Source organism: Lactuca serriola, chromosome 6, assembly GCF_051521515.1.
Source record: "Lactuca serriola cultivar US96UC23 chromosome 6, Lser_US96UC23_V15, whole genome shotgun sequence".
NCBI lineage: Eukaryota > Viridiplantae > Streptophyta > Magnoliopsida > Asterales > Asteraceae > Lactuca > Lactuca serriola.
In genome coordinates, this window is record NC_136413.1 from 50,876,005 (window position 1) to 50,897,292 (window position 21,288).

The window sequence follows — 21,288 nt, forward strand, 5'->3', positions numbered from 1 at the left end:
TGCTTTGATTACTATTGTTCAATTGTTGTGATACTGTACATGACGTCATCCACCCCTAAATGTTTCCGCCGTTCCGGTTTGGGGGCGTGACAGATTGGTATCAGAGCATTGTTTATAGTGAATTAAGTATATCAAACCATATAAGATATATAACTATAAATACAATGGGACTAAAACACTCTTACCATGAGTTATAGTTTTAGAGTATAACAATATTTTTATAAAGGTGTACATACATACATACATACTACAACAATGTCATAATAAGAACAAAACAAAAGTATTTAGAATAATGAACAATACGAGTAGGCCTAGAGATATATAATCAGGTCTGGGAAGAATATAGCCTGATCAACTATATTTATTCGAGAGGTGATTAGCATATGCCTAGAAATGGTCATGGTGTTGCAAGAAGTCTAAAACATACCAACTCTACATGCAAAGGAATACTAGAGCCAAACATAAAGTTTTAAATACTATATGAGTATTTTACGATACTATACAATAACAACAAGTCTAAAAACATATAGTTTAAAATACTATAGGAGTATTTTAAGGTACTATAAATAAATTATGTGAAAACTAAAAGACCCTTACTGGTAAATCTATAATTGATGAGTGGATACGCTAAGGTTATATATAACTAAGATTTTATAGACTTAGAATTTCTGATTTTCGCTCTACTTGCCTTCGCTGACTCACCCTTCTTGGCCGACCTTCGCATCTACTGGCACGTGCAGCCTTCTCAGCCCTCAGATCCGAGCCCCTCACCCTATAAATAGAAGCCTGCGAGATCTCCCGGGTATTTTCAAGAATTTGGCATTTTTGGCCCCTTTTTCAATATTTTCACTATTTTAAATTGCCCGAAGCCCCGATAACATTTTTAAAGCCCGGAATACGCCCCGAAGTGCCCGGAGAGCCCGATAAATTATTCTTTTCGGTTTTGAAGCCCTACCTTCACAGAGCCCAGTTTTTAATTAAGCTCCCGGTTTTCAACATAAAAAGTCATATTTAAATCCAAAGCGCTGGCCAAATTACTATTTTGACCCCCGGTTAATTCAAGGTGAGTTTAATAGATAGGAACAATTGTATGTTATGTTTTGTATGTGCTATGTGCTTTTCAGTGTTATTATTCCGAGTTATTTTCCTGTGTTATTTTATTCGCTATTTGTATAGTTAAAGTAATACCTTTGACCATGTGATCAGTGAAAGGACTTAGATTCACATTGGTACTGGTACGTAGCCTCTATCCAAGTAGAGCATGTCTCCGCAAGAGAATGACAAATATTCTATGGCATTGTAAAATGGTTAGACAAGGTTACAAGCCTGAAATCTACCAAAATGTTAATCAGAAATCTTATGTCTTCTGTGCCATTTGGGCCGAAGCTTTATTGATGTATATCAAGTATGGAAATTTTTATGTCTCATTGATTGTATACCTTTGAATCAATTCATTGATTGATATGGAAAGTTTAACACATGATTCACATACGCCTTTGTTGCTCCTTGTTTCTCTTTGCTTCTGCCATATTGAAGTATATATATGACGTAACATTATATTGTATCTATTATTGAACTCACTAAGCATCACCGCTTACCCTATTAATGTTTAACAATTGCAGGTGATAAGTAACCAGTATAATCATATATTGTTGAAAGAATTAGAATAGTTTGTAATAATACTTTTGTACTTCAGTTTACGTTTGTATATATTACAATATCCTAGGTAGTTATGTAATATATAACACATTGTAATAGTCGGTTTGTATCCAGTAGTTTGTAACCTCTTTATCAATGTAATATATTGCTTTAATGAATATGCAAGTAACATGTTTTGGAGTAATAGTATTGTGAAGTATGAAAGTTTGGGTCTTTCAGAAATACGAAAGTTGGGGTCTTTCAAACTCGTAAATCAAGTAACAAAATTCATTTAAGGGTGGTCACTATTAAAAATTCATAACTTTATTTTATATAAAACTCTATTATGAATTGTTTACAAAACACTATAAAGTCGGACAATGATACGTACAAAACTAAGTTAACCAAGCTCAAATAACACTCGACTTATCACCGCTACTTAAGACTTACCACCATTTCATCTTTTAAACTTTATATCAGAAATATGCTGCCTCGTAAATATATCAAGTGTAACAACAACACGTCAACAAATCCAACACCGCATCCACCACTAGAATATGATCATGTTGTCTTTCAGACTGCTCTAACAGCGGCAATGACAGCCGCCATGACTCAAATCCATGCAAGTGGTATCAGTGGGATGGGTAGTGGTGCCAACCCATCTAACCACAGAGACCACCACAGACACCCGAGGGAGTGTAGCTACGAAGACTTCAACAACTGCAAACCCAAATCCTTTAATGGAAGTGGAGGATTCATTGCTCTAATGCAATGGTTCGAGTAAATGTAGTCGATTTTTGAGATATGCGCGTACCCATAAGGGAGCAATGTGAAGTTTGCTGCCTGCACCCTCTCCGTCAGGGCCCTTACATCGTGGAATGGCCATGTCAAGTCACTGACCCTTACAATGGCTAACTTAATGGTCTGGGAGAACCTAAAAGTGTTGATGATGGAAGAGTACTGCCCGAGGGGTGAAGTACAAAAGCTGGAATAAGAGCTTTGGAGCCTTGTCATGACAGGCTCTGACATAGTAGCCTACACTAATAGATTTAGTGACCTAGAAACACTATGCCATGGGATGGTCACCTCGGAAAGTAAGAAAGTGGAGAGGTACATCTGGGGACTATCTCCTCAGATCCAAGGAAACGTGATAGCTGCAAATCCACTCACTTTCAATAGTACCAAGCGTCTGGCACAAACGCTCGTGTACCATGGAGTCCACTAAGGCGTGATGGCCCCATTCCTAAGACATCCAAAGGGAGTGAATATTAGCGAAAGTCTTAGAAAAAGAAAAAGGGACAACCAACACAAGATCCCTAGAAGAAACAACATATTGTTTCCGTTCATGCTTCCTCGACCCCTGTGGCTCTAGCACCTATCAGTAGTTATGCTACAAACCTTTCGAAGTGTAATAAGTGTAACTTTCATCACACCGGAGATTTTCGGGAGATGCATTGCAAAAATTGCAACGGAAAGGGGCACACAACCTGTTTCTATAGGGCACTGGCACAACCACTCAACCAAGTCACCGACATTGGAGTAAACCCGACTTGTTACGAGTGCGGTGAAATAGGACACTTCAAGAGAAATTGTCCAAAAGCAAGGAATGTGGGTGATGAAGGAAGCGTGCTGATGATCACTGCGTGAGAGTTATACATAAATGAACATTACGCGCCTTGACTATTAGCTACAATTGGAACAAAAGTTTTGGGGTGACAAATGTCATAACTATTCTGACGCCTGAAGAACGTCGTATCAGGCCATCCTAGGTCATCAAGCATGATTATAAAAACTCACAATTTGGTATTAACAATACGATTAGTGTATGAATACATAAACAACGATACATAGTTTTATTAATAATAAAACTACATAATAAGACTTTACAGTACAATTGGTGAATCCAAGAACATACATTCGAACTAGAAAGTCATAAAGGACCCTTACTGCTAATTCTATGATTCCTTAGTTTATACATCATAGCTATACATAAATGATATCTGATAGGCAGTGGAATGTGTGATTTCCACCTCATTTCCTGTTCTTTGTTTGGTTGTGGGCTTAGGGCAGCACCATACAATCAACTGTCTGTTTGATCTTGATTATATATAGTTTGTATACACTAAGTAATGATAGAAGGAACATATATGGGTCATACTACTATATACAAGTACAGTACACTATTTTATAACATAGAAACTTGCATTTTAGGAAACAATTATTTTACAGTTTTATGTGGGTTAAAACTACATCGTACTATATCAGAGTACAATAACATTTACACGTTTTGGTCTTTGGATATTAAGACTACAATACATTTACAACAGGAAATATAGGATTTTCTGGAGGAGCACACCAACATTTTCAAAGAACAAAGAACATATATTTTCATATAAAATACTTATGAACTCACCAACATAAATGTTGATACACTTTCAAAATCACTTGTATTCTCAGGAAACCAGTAGACAGGTACACTTGCAGGTTTTGAGATGGAGCATAGTAGCGTCACGTCTTACTTTTTGCTGCATACTTTTAAAGTCAAATATACAATCATATAAACACAATGTAAACTTTATATTATCAATGTAACGGTTGTTCCTTTGGTTACTAATATTCAATTGTTGTGATATTGTAAATGACATCATCCACCCCTGAATCTTTCTGCCGTTCCAGTTTGGGGGTGTGACAGTTTCAGAATTTCATAGTCGAAGCCTGTGATATTGATGATTTTTGTTGTTGATTTTTGTTGCGATTTGGATAACAAAAAGAAAGAAGAGTTGATTTTGACATTCTTTTGATTGATTCTTTGGCATCGATCTTGATCGAAGAATTTGATGTCGATGTATTAAAAGCGAAGTATGAAATTGAAGTTTGATATCGATGATTGATTTCGTTGATTTCTGTTGGGTTTGATCTAAAATGGATTCGGTCATTTGGGAACGAATGAAATGGTTAATAAATTGATTTTGTTGTTGATGGTCAAAATGAAGTGTTGCTTGAAGATGAATAGGCATCGACTGCGCTGATGTTTCATTGAGTGAATGGTTTTTACAATCAGTTGATTGGAGTCGATGGTTAATAGCTTGAGAAGGAAGTACTATAGTTGATGCTTTCGATATTGATTGTTCTAAGTCGACGTGCGAAGGATTAAAAGTGAAGTGAGGTTTTCTCAAAGTCGAGATGGAATAAGCTTGATAACAAAGCCTTATAATCATGAAAGCGAAGAACAAGCTGAATGATCAAAATGTTATTGTTCGCTATTTAGCGTTCGAATAGCTTCGTTTTCGACTTTCCTCTAGATGAATAAGAATACACTTGGTTGTCAATTTTACAGGCTTGGTTAATGCATTGGTGTAGATGAACACTGCTTCGTTTACCTATATAACGAAGTGGGAAGAAGATAATGCATAGTTTTGAAATTCACCTCTAATGTTTTGAAGTAATGACAATTTAAAACCAATTTCGATATTGGTAAAAATATATTTATTGACAAAGGGTGAAGTTTCTCAATTAGTCCTTGCATAGTTTTGAAGTACCCCACATCGAAATTGGCCTAACAAAGCTTAGACATTGAGGAATTTACAAGTTTAGCCTCTACAGTTAATGCAAAGTTACACTTTATGCCTAGTTTCGTAAATGGGGAGTGTTAAGAGAAAAAGTTTGAGACAAAATTGAACAAACATTAGAACAAGTGTATAGCGGAATAGTTAATCTCGAAGGATCTAAAAGCTCAACAATAATATTAAGAGTTAGAAGTTAGAGAGTTAGTTGCGGAAAAGTAAAGAAATGTAAATGACAACAATTGTTATATCAAGTATACACATAAGCTGATTCAAACGAGGAATGCATTCAAGCCAAGTTAATAAGTGAGATCAAACTTAGTGATTAAGTCACAAAGGACTTGCTCCGAAGAGAGGTTGTGATTGATTATGAGAGTAAGAAGAGTGAATAAGTAAGATAGAAATAGAACTTCTGAGATGTTTATCAGAATTAGATGTGATGCACCTTTTTTGAATACATGAGAATGAGCTCTATTTATAGAGACTCATAAAGATAACAGATTTACAACTCTAAGAGTAGTCATGAAAGGCATACTGGACAATAGAGTGTTTTACAGAAAAGACAAAGTAACATAAACTAGATAGAGACTACGGTAGTAGAGACTTCGATTGATGATTGCTGATGAAGTTGCATGAATGCGGTGGCTTGGAGGTTGTGGTAGCTGAAGTTCAAGAGGGTCACTTTTATGATTCAACAATTTCCCCCTAAGTGTACTCCTTAACTTTTTGATCAGCTATCAAGTTTAAGGAACTTGATCAGGATCCACCAAAACTTCCTGATGTTCTCCAACCAGTTGATTCTTCTAAGGATCTCGAACTTGACCTCTGCGGTTGTGTGCTTGGATTTTTCAATTAGGTTTCGGCAGATGTCAAGTTGCTTTCTGGTGAGACGATGCATGGCAGTCATAGGAATGAAGTATTTGACATTATCAGTCTTCCTCTTGAAAATGACTCCAAGTTCAGGATAGTTGGTTGCACCTAAAGATCTTTCTTCATAGCCTTCGATAGGCAACGGTGCAGGGTTAAGTGGTGGCAGATCGACTATCTTGAAAATGGTGGGGTGAATGTCTGCGTCGATCTTGGCGAAGTCACAGACTGTTTCCTTCAGGAAAGTACTGGCCCTTTCAAGTGCAATCTTCATCTTCGGATGCTTCTCAGAGTTGCGCTGAAATACCTTAGCGATGAGAAAGACCTCTTCAGGGTTCATACATGGAAAATCAGCCTGGGTGCGGATGTAATCGTGTTCCCTTCTGTCCAGAGTGTACTGGATGAAATCAGCCTTCATAAACTTCCGGATCTTGTAATTCGTGAGTGCGGATGGTCTATCGTTAGACCATATGTTTTCAACGGGAGAGGCATGCTTAGCATAGAATTGGCTAAGTCTCTCAAATTCCATTGGTAGTCTCTTGGCGTTAGGAAGGCTGCGGTTGAACTGCTCAAATACAGTGAAGTATCTGGCATTGGGAGAGATAGGGACATCCCGGTATCCATCTGAAGGGGGTTCAGCATAGGTGAGGTGTGGAATGTAGTCATCACCAAGCAATCTTTGGTGGGGATTGAACCAAGAGTTTATCAAGGAGTCATCCATGATAGTGTCAAATCTGCAAAGTCTCCATACTTCTTCACCAAGTTTGGCTACCTTCCAATCTCTTTTCCTTTGGGTAGTGGCAGGTGAGTCGTTTGATCTCGGAGAAGACATATACTCTGCCAGCTTTTTGATGTGACGGGGAGTCTCTGGTTTTTCGGGAGTATTTTCAACTTGAAGTGGAGAGTTGTGAGGTGGAGTGTGATGAGATGGTTGCGGTGAAGGTTGTGGTGTGGGAAATTTTTTAGTAGTGACTGGGGGAGTTTGATGTTGTCAGATGGAGTGGTTGGAATTATGGACTTCTTCTTCACTTCCCCCTATTGAGGAGTTCAGACTCGGAGCCTCCTCAAGCCATTGACGAAGGCCATCAACCTTGGCATACACCTCTTGAAATTGCGATTTGAGGGCTTCGGCTAGTTGTTGCTTATTTGGGATGGTGGGGTTGAAGAGTAGTATGTGGATCTCATTGGTAAAGTGAAGAGTTTCTAGACCATGAAAGTTGGCAGACAGAGATAGCTGCATTCGGTTGATTGTTGTTTGAAGAACGGAGATTGTAGACTCGTAAGCAGTGTGAGTCTCAGCAATCAACTTCTCAAAGTGTGAGGCTTGATCCGCAATGGCAATTTGGAGATTTGTTTTGATTACGGTAACCTCAGAGATAAGGCGTTCTGCAGCAGCCATAAATTCTCTGTTTTCAGCTTGACGATTATTGTCAAGATTCCTAATCCCCATTTCGACCTTTAAAGATATACGGTCCGCATTTCATATATTATTTCAGAGTAAATACTTTTGATTTGAAAGAGTTGCGGAATTTGTTCCCAAAACAAAACATGATAAAATAATATTTATCAAAGCATTTCATCAAGAGATGCATATTCATTATATAATCAAAACTCGGGATGTCATGTTCCGATACAGACCATAAAGCATAAACGATAACATTACAAGTCATTCAACAAATATATACATATACAGACTTGTAAACAAAACAACTTGATGATTCAACCATCTTATACCCTCGCGCCACTACCTGTAATACAATTAAAATTGAGTGGGCCAGGCTTGAGAGCCTGGTGAGCATATAGGGTTTTCAACCCACAATAAATAAGTTATATTTAATTTCACCAACCAATCACTATCCCGATTACCCATTCCCGTTATCCTCACTTTACGTCCCTAAAACAACAACTATCTCAAGGGACCTAATCTAGGATTTTCATCGGGACGGACATCACTGCTAAAGGGTTTCCTCAACAATAGATCTCCTAAAGGTAACCATGAGGGGGATAGAGTACACCGGTGAACACATCGTTCACAACACCTACAGGTTATGAACCTGCTAGCGTTCCACTGGACTGTCTAGAAAGAGTCCGTGGTCGTTATCCATACTCCGCTGAATAACTAGATCAACAACAACAACAACATCGAGGCCTCTCATCTGTTTATTACACACCAACTATCTACCCATGTTCTACCCAACATATTAGTAGATAAGAATATATTTTCATACATAGTTTAAAACCTATATATCATTTTCATTCAATATATATATTCCATATAACAGATGAGGCATACCACATAACACGTATTTCATAGAAAGCAATTCAAATCTATGAGATGGAATAAAGTGAATATCCATTCACGCATACAATCACAAAATATACACATAGCAAGTATATCACATAAAATACTTCATAGTTACTTGTTAGAAGAAAGTAACTGTACCCACACACATTTAAACCACAATTTACTTAATACACTCAAACCACACTTGTATTATTATCGTGTTTATGAAAGGTAGTATACACTCACTTGATCAGAAGATGATCGGACAGCACTACGACTTGCAGAAGTAGTAATCCACAGCAGATCTGGAAGATCTCCTCAAAAATCGAACTTCTCGCGGGCAGAGCTTTGACTCGGGAACCGCACTTCTCGGGATCTTCGGGATCTTGGGACTTACCTCGGGGCTAGAGTATGATACCGGGGCTTTGGGGTATTTCTGGCACGCAAAACGATGCAAAACGGGAGAGAGAAGAGAAGAAATGAACAAAACTCTCGGCTGCCTTCGGATCCCTTATATAGAGGCTGGAGCCTCGGAGTACGCGGGGCGTACTGCAGTACGCAGCGCGTACTGCTTCCGAAATCGTCACTGCATGCGTCATCCGAAGTGTCGACACTTCCGGAGTACGCGGGGCGTTCTCGCGTACGCGGGGCGTACGTCGGATCGGACTGGTGACTCCCCCTTCGGATAATGCCAGATTTTTGATTTAAAAATAAATAAAATTTATTTATCAAACTTCGAAAATTCATATCTTCTTCATACGAACTCCGTTTTCGATGTTCTTTATATCCACGGAAAGGTGAGACTACGCTCTACAACTTTTGTTTAGACTCCGTCGGCTAATTTTGAATTTATTTTTATTATTTATTTTTAATAGGCCGTGACAGAAAAACTTCTTTATAAATTCATAACTTCTTCGTTTGACGTCCGTTCTCGCCTAACTTTTTATCGCTTCGATACCAACAATGAGATCTTCGATTCTCATTTAGATTTCTTTGGCTAAAAACCGCTCGATCTCAAATCGAGTATTTCAGGCTGCACACCGCTAAGTCGAAACTTCGATAAATCATAACTTCCTCATATGAAGTCCGATTTGGGCATTCTATATATATACGAAAACCTCGTTTCAACTACTACAACATTAACCAAAGATATTAAGTTTATTTTACACTTAAGTTTTGACGCTTATTATTATTCTTAATTAATCAGACCACATAATTAAGCAATTAAGCACAAAACACATAATACTCAAATAATTCATTCTTATTATTTCAAAATGGGTTACAAGGGTTAACCTAGACTATTACATTGCTAAAAATGGCAAGCCCGGAAACACAGGCGTTACAATTCTCTCCACCTTAGAATGATTCCGTCCCCGGAATCACACATCAACAAACAAATGCGGATAGCGACCCATCATGTCACTCTCCGTCTCCCAGGTGAGATTCGGCCCATTCGTGTGTTTCCATCGGACAAGCACTAACCCAACCATCTTGCGTCGCAATTTCTTAGTCTTTCGGTCAACAATTGCCTCTGGTTCTTCAATCAACCTTTTGTTCTCATCAATTCTCAATTCAGAGATTGGAATGATGTCGGGAACTTCTCCCGTGAACTTCCTCAAATAACACACATGAAAAGTGTTATGAATTCCATTCAGTTCTTCTGGTAATTCGAGCTTGTAAGCTTGGTTCCCAATCCTCTGAAGAACTTTAAACGGTCCAATAAACCTTGGACTCAACTTTCCACTTTTACCAAATCTTATAAGTCCCTTCCAAGGCGAGACTTTAAGCAAAACCGAATCCCCAACCTCAAAAGTTATCGGTCTCCGCTTCTTGTCAGCATAGCTCTTTTGACGATCCTGAGCCGCTAACATTCTTTCCCTAATTATTTTCAGCTTTTCAGCAATTTGATGAACCAACTCCGGTCCCATAAACTGCTTTTCCCCAGCCTCGAGCCAACAAGACGGCGTACGACACTTCTGTCCATACAAAGCTTGGTAAGGTGCCATCTTAATGCTCGAGTGGAAACTATTATTATAGGAAAATTCTACCAACGGTATATGTTCATCCCAATTACCTAGGAATTCCAGAGTACATGCTCTCAGCATATCTTCAAGTGTTTGTATCGTTCGTTCGCTCTGACCATCAGTCTGCGGATGGTAAGCTGTACTTAAACACACCTTGGTACCCAATTCTACTTGTAGACTTTTCCAAAACCTCGATGTGAAACGGCTATCACGATCTGACACAATCGTTAACAGAACACCGTGAAGCCTCACAATTTCCTTTACGTAAGAATTCGCAAGCTTCTCCATAGACCATTTCTCCTTGGCCGCTATGAAATGCGCACTCTTAGTGAATCGATCAACGACCACCCAAATCATGTCGTGACCATTCTTTGTTCTGGGCAGTTTAGTGACCAAATCCATAGCAATGTCTTCCCACTTACCCATAGGCACAGGCAAAGGTTCTAAACTCCCGTACGGTTTCTGATGTTGTGTCTTGACTCTCGTACAAGTCACACACTCGGCCACATACTTTGCAACATCAAGCTTCATCGTCGGCCACCAGTAGTAGGGTTTCAGGTCCCTATACATTTTAGTGCTACCCGGATGAATCGAGTAAATGGTCTTGTGAGCTTCTTCCATCAGAAGATCTCTGACTCCTCCTGTCTTAGGTATCCAAATCCGATCTTGGAACACCTTCAGTCCATGACTGTTTACACCGAACACCAACGTTTTGCCCAAACGTTCTTCCTTTCGGTCATTCTTCTCAGAAGCTTCGCTTTGTGCTTTCTTTATACTTTCCAAAATAGTCGAGACAACTTCAATTCTCAACGCTCTTGGCCTTTTCCTTTCAAGATTGACTTTCCGACTGAGAGCATCAGCAACAACATTAGCTTTACCGGGGTGGTAAAGTATCTCGCAGTCGTAGTCTTTAAGTAATTCTAGCCAGCGTCGTTGCCTCATATTCAATTCCTTCTGATTAAAGAGATATTGGAGACTCTTATGGTCAATGAAAAGTTTGCACTTCGTGCCATAGAGGTAATGCCTCCATATTTTCAGAGCGAAAACTACCGCCGCCAACTCCAAATCATGAGTCGGGTAATTCTTTTCATGCTCTTTCAGGTGTCGAGACGCATATGCTATCACCTTTTCTCTTTGGGTCAAAACACAACCCAATCCAACACCAGACGCATCGCTATAGACAGCGAAGTCTTCAACTCCATCGGGTAGAGAAAGTATCAGTGCCTCGCATAGCTTCTCCTTTAGCTTCTCAAATGCTTCCTTATGCTTCTCACCCCAAGCATAAGTAGCTCCTTTGTGGGTTAAAGCTGTCAACGGAGTAGCAATCAAAGAAAAGCCTTGGATAAACCTTCGGTAATACCCGGCTAATTCTAAAAAGCTTAGGATCTCTGTGGGACTTTTCGGTTGTTCCCACTTCGTCACAGCTTCAATCTTCGCTGGATCAACCATTATCCCTTCTTGGTTGACCACGTGACCCAAGAATTGGACTTCACGAATCCAAAAATCACATTTGGAGAACTTTGGATACAGCTTCTCCTTCTTCAAAACTTCCAACACTTCTCGCAAGTGTCTACCATGCTCCTCCTGGCTTTTCGAGTAAATCAGAATGTCGTCTATGAACACTATTACGGATTTATCAAGGAACAAATTACAAACCCTATTCATTAAATCCATGAATGCTGCCGGAGCATTGGTTAGTCCAAACGACATAACCAAGAACTCGTAGTGTCCATATCTAGTTTTGAACGCAGTCTTCTCTATATCCTGCTCTCTTACTTTCAGCTGATGATATCCTGACCTTAGATCGATCTTCGAGAAATAGCTCGAACCTTGCAATTGATCAAATAGGTCATCAATCCTCGGCAACGGATATCTATTCTTTATTGTTGCCTTGTTCAGCTCTCTGTAATCAATGCACATTCTCATGCTTCCATCTTTCTTCTTTACAAATAACACCGGAGCTCCCCAGGGTGATGAACTAGGTCTAATGAAACCTTTGTCCAATAACTCCTGAAGTTGCATCATTAGCTCCTTCATCTCCGTCGGTGCTAATCGATAAGGTGCTTTTGCAATAGGCGTCGTTCCTGGCAACAAGTCAATACGGAATTCCACTTGCCGATCTGGTGGTAATCCAGGAAGATCTTCGGGAAATACTTCTGGATAATCACACACCACTGGAATATTCTGTATCACCTTCTTTTCCTTCTTAGCATCGATCACGAATGCTAAATATGATGTACACCCCTTGGTCAAACATTTTCTGGCTTTCATCAATGAAATGATTCCAGAATTCACTCTGCGTTTATCTCCATACACCATAAACGAATCTTTTCCAGGCGGGTTTACTTTGACTATTTTCTTCTTGCATAAAATTTCGGCGTCGTTGGCGCTAAGCCAATCCATTCCCAATACGATGTCGAAACCATTAAGTTCGATAGGCAATAATTCCTCGTGGAACTTATTCCCATTCAGATCAATTAAGATGTTCTTCATGCGATAGCTAACAGGTACAAACTTGCCACTAGCAACTTCGACTAATAAGGCATTATCTAGTCTAACAACAGGCAAAGCTAGCTTTCTACCAAATTCATGCGATATAAAGGAGTAGTTGGCTCCAGAATCAAATAAAATTTGGGCAGGCAATTCGTTAACGATAAAGGTACCTGAAGCGACATCAGCCTCATCTTTAGCAGCTTCCAGTGTCATCTGGAATGCTCTCGCCTTTGGCTTTGGCGGAATGTTGGGTCTAGCTGCCTCCTTCTTCTTCGGGCAGTCTCTCGACATATGACCCTCCTCACCACAACCATAGCAAACTTTCTTTGTGAGGGTACACTCATTGGCATAGTGCCCTGGCTTTCCACACTTGTAGCATGTGTTCGCCACCTCACATTTTCCATGATGCTTCTTCTTACATTTGTCGCACCATTTCGCTTCACCTCCACCTCCCCTCGAACCAGACTTCGAGAACTTGTTTTTCTTGTTGGACCCTGAAGTTCCATCGAACTTCCTCTTTTCACCAACATCTATTCTTTCCAGACCCTTTTCCTTCTGCTGGGCCTCCACATTCTTAGCTGCACGAACAACCGTTTTCAGAGTGGTTGCCATTTTGACTGTCGGACCAAAGTCGGCAGGCAGTCCATTAGCAAACCTCTCAATCTTGGAGAGTTCCGTTGGCACTAGGTATGGAAACAACTTCATCTTCTCAGTAAATGCAGTAGCATAGTCATCTATACTCATCTTCCCCTTCTTCAAGTTTTGGAACTCATTGTTTAGATCAATCAGATCTATCTCTGAACAATACTGTACCCTTAGTTGTTCCAAGAACTCCTCCCATGACATTTTCAGGGCTTCTCCTCGTGGCATAGTATCTGCCAACAACTTCCACCAACTCAAGACTCCAGTCTTCAGTTGTCTAACTGCAAAGACGGTCTTCTGTTTGTTGCTACAGTCGCAACTTTCAAATACCATCTCCATTTCGGAGATCCAATCCATTATCTCAACAGGCTTTGGGCTCCCAGAAAGACTTGGCGGCTTGGCGCCCAAGAAGTTCTTGTACATTCGCCCATCCTTGTTGTTTCTCCTTTCTGGATCGTTCCTTCATTCCCCTTGAGTCCCAACTTGACTCATCATGCGACTATTGTTCCCTTCCTCCGATTGCTCGGGAATTAATTCGGGTTCCTCAATAGGTATGATAGGTTCATCCCTATTATTATGCAACATTTGTCGCATCTCCTCCCTTTGTTCGACTAGCATAGCCCGAATCATGGCTTGCACCGCAGCCATTGTTATTGGTTCTGGTGCTGCTGCTACAACAGGTATTTGCTCAATCACTGGCGGTTGATTCCTGTTTTCATCCGCGTTTCCAACGCCACTCCTTGTTCTCACCATTTTTGATCTACACACCGAATAAGGTGAAATTAGATCCTCATTCACGATAGATATTAAAATCATCCTTATCACTCCGAAACGTTTACATGCTAGTTCTAATAACGTAGGCATACGCTTAGAATCCTACACACATAAGGTTTCCAGATCCGGTCGGCAACAGACCGTAGATCCGAACAAATAATATCATATATGGCAACATATAACATTTAGCACATAAAAGCATTTTAGGCAACTTTCCTAAAAATAAGCTAGTGCTTGTGTCCAAAATCCAACAGACACACATCTCAAAATTCCCCTTAGCATTCTAAGTTTAAGTCTAGAAATCCTACAAATTCCTAGTTCGCTTAAACTAATGCTCTGATACCAACTGTGACATCCCCAAAATCTCGGCCAGAAAAGACCGATTTTCATTTATGCTTTTAAATAATTTTAGAGTAAATCCTTTTGATTTGAAAGAGTTGCGGAATTTGTTCCCAAAACAAAACATGATAAAATAATATTTATCAAAGCATTTCATCAAGAGATGCATATTCATTATATAATCAAAACTCGGGATGTCATGTTCCGATACAGACCATAAAGCATAAACGATAACATTACAAGTCATTCAACAAATATATACATATACAGACTTGTAAACAAAACAACTTGATGATTCAACCATCTTATGCCCTCGCGCCACTACCTGTAATACAAGTAAAACTGAGTGGGTCAGGCTTGGGAGCCTGGTGAGCATATAGGTTTTTCAACCCACAATAAATAAGTTATATTTAATTTCACCAACCAATCACTATCCCGATTACCCATTCCCGTTATCCTCACTTTACGTCCCTAAAACAACAACTATCTCAAGGGACCTAATCTAGGATTTTCATCGGGACGGACATCACTCCTAAGGGGTTTCCTCAACAATAGATATCCTAAAGGCAACCATGAGGGGGATAGAGTACACCGGTGAACACATCGTTCACAACACTTACAGGTTATGAACCTGCTAGCGTTCCACTGGACTGTCTAGAAAGAGTCCGTGGTCGTTATCCATACTCCGCTGAATAACTAGATCAACAACAACAACAACATCGAGGCCTTTCATCTGTTTATTACACACCAACTATCTACCCATGTTCTACCCAACATATTAGTAGATAAGAATATATTTTCATACATAGTTTAAAACCTATATATCATTTTCATTCAATATATATATTCCATATAACAGATGAGGCATACCACATAAAACGTATTTCATAGAAAGCAATTCAAATCTATGAGATGGAATAAAGTGAATATCCATTCACGCATACAATCACAAAATATACACATAGCAAGTATATCGCATAAAATACTTCATAGTTACTTGTTAGAAGAAAGTAACTGCACCCACAAACATATAAACCACAATTTACTTAATACACTCAAACCGCACTTGTATTATTATCGTGTTTATGAAAGGTAGTATACACTCACTTGATCAGAAGATGATCGGACAACACTACGACTTGCAGAAGTAGTAATCCACAGCAGATCTAGAAGATCTCCTCAAAAATCGAACTTCTCGCGGGCAGAGCTTTGACTCGGGAACCGCACTTCTCGGGATCTTCGGGATCTCGGGACTTGCCTCGGGGCTAGAGTATGATACCGGGGCTTTGGGGTATTTCTGGCACGCAAAACGATGCAAAACGGGAGAGAGAAGAGAAGAAATGAACAAAACTCTCGGCTGCCTTCGGATCCCTTATATAGAGGCTGGAGCCTCGGAGTACGCGGGGCATACTGCAGTACGCAGCGCGTACTGCTTCCGAAATCGTCACTGCATGCGTCATCCGAAGTGTCGACACTTCCGGAGTACGCGGGGCGTACGTCGGATCGGACTGGTGACTCCCCCTTCGGATAATGTCGGATTTTTGATTTAAAAATAAATACAATTTATTTATCAAACTTCGGAAATTCATATCTTCTTCATACGAACTCCGTTTTCGACGTTCTTTATATCCACGGAAAGGTGAGACTACGCTCTACAACTTTCGTTTAGACTCCGTCGACTAGTTTTGAATTTATTTTTATTATTTATTTTTAATAGGCCGCGACAGAAAAACTTCGTTATAAAATCATAACTTCTTCGTTTGACGTCCGTTCTCGCCTAACTTTTTATCGCTTCGATACCAACAATGAGATCTTCAATTCTCATTTAGAATTCTTCGGCTAAAAACCGCTCGATCTCAAATCGAGTATTTCAGGCTGCACACCGCTAAGTCGAAACTTCGATAAATCATAACTTCCTCATACGAAGTCAGATTTGGGCGTTCTATATATATACGAAAACCTCGTTTCAACTACTACAACATTAACCAAAGATATTAAGTTTATTATTCTTAATTAATCAGACCACATAATTAAGCAATTAAGCACAAAACACATAATACTCAAATAATACATTCTTATTATTTCAAAATAGGTTACAAGGGTTAACCTAGACTATTACATTGCTAAAAATGGCAAGCCCAGAAACACAGGCGTTACACACTGCACATAGCAATAGTAGTAATAATCCTTATAAACGAAAGACTTTCAATTCCATGTTTATGTTAGTAAACCTTTATTGTATATCTTTATTATCAACATAGGATTTAGAGATATCTTGCTCGAAAATATATGATCCTTGATCAGTATAGAAGGAACTTATGTTTGTTGAGTACTGCCCAAGAGGCGAAATGCATAAGTTGGAGCACGAGCTTTGGAACCTGAAGATGAAGGGTTCCAAAATTGCCACCTATACAGCTAGATTCTGCTTTCTGGCTCTTCTCATTCCGGGGATGGTCACCCCGGAATGCAAGAAAATAGACAAGTACATTTGGGGATTGACACCCCTAACTCACAGAAATGTTTTGGCTGGTAAACCTCTCACCTTCGACAATGCCAAGTGTTTAGCACAAACTCTTATAGATCACGCGGTTGATCTTGATGCAGTGACAGCTACTCCCGAGCCACTAAAGGCGAGTGGTGGGAAGATTTTTTTTTGAAACAAGCATAAGGGCCAGCCTTCGCAGGAGCCCTCCAATATTTTACAAAAGTATACAAGTATACATATGTACAAGAAGCTAACATAGTAAGAACTACATACAAGTATTTAGGGCGATTTGGACACTACGGTTAAACCTGCATAGTTATGTAGTCATATGTGGGGCCAATATAACCTGATCAACTACATTTGTCCAAGATATGACCAACTTGTGTTTGGGAGTGATTGTGGTGTTGCGACAACTCTAAAACTCACCAAATCATATACAAATGAAGCACATAGTTAAAATACTATAGGAGTATTTTATGGTTCTATAACACTGCACATAGCAATAGTACTAATAATCCTTATAAACGAAAGGCCTTCAATTCCTTGTTTATGTTAGTAAACCTTTATTATATATCTCTATTATCAACGTAGGATTTAGATATATCTTGCTCGAAAATATATGATCCTTGATCAGTATAGAAGGCTTATCGTTATTTTTCCCGTTGTATCTTTTAGAGAAAGATGCCTCCAAGGAATCCACCACCTCCTCAGTTCGACCCTACAATGTTCCAAGCAGCGGTTATGGCCGTTGTCACTGCCGCGACGTCGAAGATTAATTCTGGCGGCTCTAGTGGATCGGGTGGTGGTACTCATCCCCTTAAGGAGTGTTCCTTCAAAGATTTCATGAATGCAAAGCCCAAATCCTTCGACGACAATGGAGAAGTCATTTCCTTAACCCGGTGGTTTGAGAAGATCGAATCAATTTTCGAGACATGTGCATGTTCCGAGACAAGCAAGGTGAAGTTTGCCGATTGCACCTTCACTGATAGAGCGTTGACTTGGAGGAATAGTCGGGTCAAATACCTAACTCTGCCAGTAGCCAATGCCTTGGGTTGGGAGAGTTTAAAGGAACTTATGTTTGTTGAGTACTGCCCAAGAGGCGAAATGCATAAGTTGGAGCACGAGCTTTGGAACCTGAAGATGAAGGGTTCCAAAATTGCCACCTATACAGCTAGATTCTGCTTTCTGGCTCTTCTCATTCCGGGGATGGTCACCCCGGAAAGCAAGAAAATAGACAAGTACATTTGGGGATTGACACCCCTAACTCAAAGAAATGTTTTGGCTGGTAAACCTCTCACCTTCGACAACGCCAAGTGTTTAGCACAAACTCTTATAGATCACGCGGTTGATCTTGATGCAGTGACAGATTCTCTCGAGCCACCAAAGGCGAGTGGTGGGAAGAAAAAGTTTTGAAACAAGCATAAGGGCCAGCCTTCGCAGGAGCCCTCCAATATTTTACAAAAGTATACAAGTATACATATATACAAGAAGTTAAGATAGTAAGAACTACATACAAGTATTTAGGGCGACTTGGAGACTGCGGTTAAACCTGAATTGTTATGTAATCATATGTGGGGCCAATATAACCTGATCAACTATATTTGTCCAAGATATGACCAACATGTGTTTGGGAGTGACTGTGGTGTTGCGACAACTCTAAAACTCACCAAATCATATACAAATGAAGCACATAGTTAAAATACTATAGGAGTATTTTATGGTTCTATAACAATGCACATAGTTATCACAAGTAGTAATAATCCTTATAAACGAAAGACCTGCAATTCCTTGTTTATGTTAGTAAACCTTTATTGTATATCTCTATTATCAACGTAGGATTTAGATATATCTTGCTCGAAAATATCTGATCCTTGATCAATATAGAAGGCTTATTGTTATTTTTCCTGTCGTATCTTTTAGTAATATTTTTCCGGTTGTATCTTTTATGAGTCATTTCCCTAACCTGGTGGTTCGAGAAGATCGAATCAATTTTAGAGACATGTGCATGTTCCGAGGCAAGCAAGGTGAAGTTTGCCGATTGCACCTTCACTGATAGAGCGTTGACTTGGTGGAATAGTCGGATCAAATACCTAACTCTGACAGTAGCCAATGCCATGGGTTGGGAGAGTTTAAAAGAACTTATGTTTGATGAGTACTACCCAAGAGGCGAAATGCAGAAGTTGGAGCACGAGCTTTGGAACCTGAAGATGAAGGGTTCTGAAATTGCCACCTTTACAGCTAGATTCTGCTTTCTTCCTGTCTTCCACATGTCGAACCTTAAAAAGTGTCGATTCGATGAAACCCTTATGATCCCTCTTGATGAGATTGAGGTCAACGAGAACCTTAATTTTGTGGAAAAACCAGTCGAAATCATGGATGGATAAGTCAAAAGGATGAAAAAAGTCGCATACCAATAGTGAAGGTCCGCTGGAATGCCTAGTGGGAACCCGAATTCACTTGGGAGTGCGAAGATCAAATGAAATAGAAATATTCTCATCTTTTTCTGAATCCATGATTTGTATTTTATGTTTGAATTTTGGGACAAAATTCTCTCTATCGGGGGGATGATGTGACAACCCGAATCTTTTCCGTTAACTTTAGCCGATTTCTGTTAAATAAATTTGGAATTTATTTAGCTCCGTCAGAATTCTTATAGTTTGGAAAATCATTTAAGTCGTATAATAGATTTTTATACATGATTCAGAATGAAAATCGTGTGAAAACCCGAGTCACTTAGCAAATCAGCGAATCTGGTATGACTGGTGTTCGCGGACGTGAACCCGATCACGGCCGTAAACCCAATCTCGGCCGTGAAACGTTCACGGCTGGACCCCACCACTGACCATACTCCTACCCTATAAATATATGACCCTACCCCTCATTTATGCTTTTCTGCCCGCAAACACCCTCTCTCTCTCTCTCTCTAAACACCCTCACCCGAAAACGCAAAAAAACTCAAGAGTTCTCTTCATCTATCACTCTATCCACCTTGGAACACGTTTTGGAGCATAAAAACATCCGTTTTTCAAAAAATCCGGTGTTGTTGTTCTTGAATTCATGGCAGCACATGCTTCGAATCATCATAAATTGGGCCATGAACCCTTCAAACCTTAAGAGACCATGACCCATTCAAGGGCAGTAAACCGTTCACGGTCGAGATCAGTTCACGGTCATAATCCCTTCACGGTCGTAAACAACCCTATGCCGTGAATCTTGGCTGCAGACCCACTTTTCCACTCCGATCGAGTCCCAGTAACATTCCTAAACCAAAACCAAGTGTTTTTCCAACACTATAAATAATGGTTTCACTAATAAAATGCATATATGTATTTTGTTAGTAGGATCCCGTTAAGTACCGCGTACATCAGCTCGAGGGTCTTCATTCCAGTCTTGTTGTCCAACACTTTCACGCTACCATCTGTGAGTTCATACCCCTATACTTTTATGATTTTAATGTTTTCTGGGGGAGAGTACAAGCCAAACACAAATGATTTGTGAATTTATACAAAAGGATTTCAAGACACTTAAAAATGATGCAATGGATATAGTCACACGGTTTCCACATTTCATAAAAATATTTAGATATTTTATCCCTTTTGTATTATGCTGAGCATAAGGGACGTTTTCGACTTACTACCAATTTGCATAGTTTTCAGATCAATTCATGAAACAAATACATAATATTCATGCAAACTATAATAGGTATAGTTTGGGGTTTTAATATATAGTATTACAAATTCAAAGCTTATACACTGCTAAACATATAAACTATGACAGACTTAGTTTATGATATTCTCGGGTAACAAGAATACTATATTACATAATTATTTAAGAATAATTATTAGTCTATAAATTATACACACGGGTTTAAATATAATACATCAATACAGAACTGCACGTAAACTAGATTATACAGAAATGTGAGACTCTACTTCAAAATTGTACCCGTTGGTGCACTGAACTAAATCATATCATAGCATAACCAGATTATCCTGGAGGGAGAGCGTGCAATTTGTGAATAGATCTATTCTTGGAAACATGTAAACATTTTTCACTGATTCATTAATAGAATTTCATTTCAAAAACATGCATATGAACTCACCAGCTTAATGTTGATACTCTTTTCAAAACCGTTTGTATTCTCAGGAATTCAGTAGACAGGTATCTCAGCAGACTTTT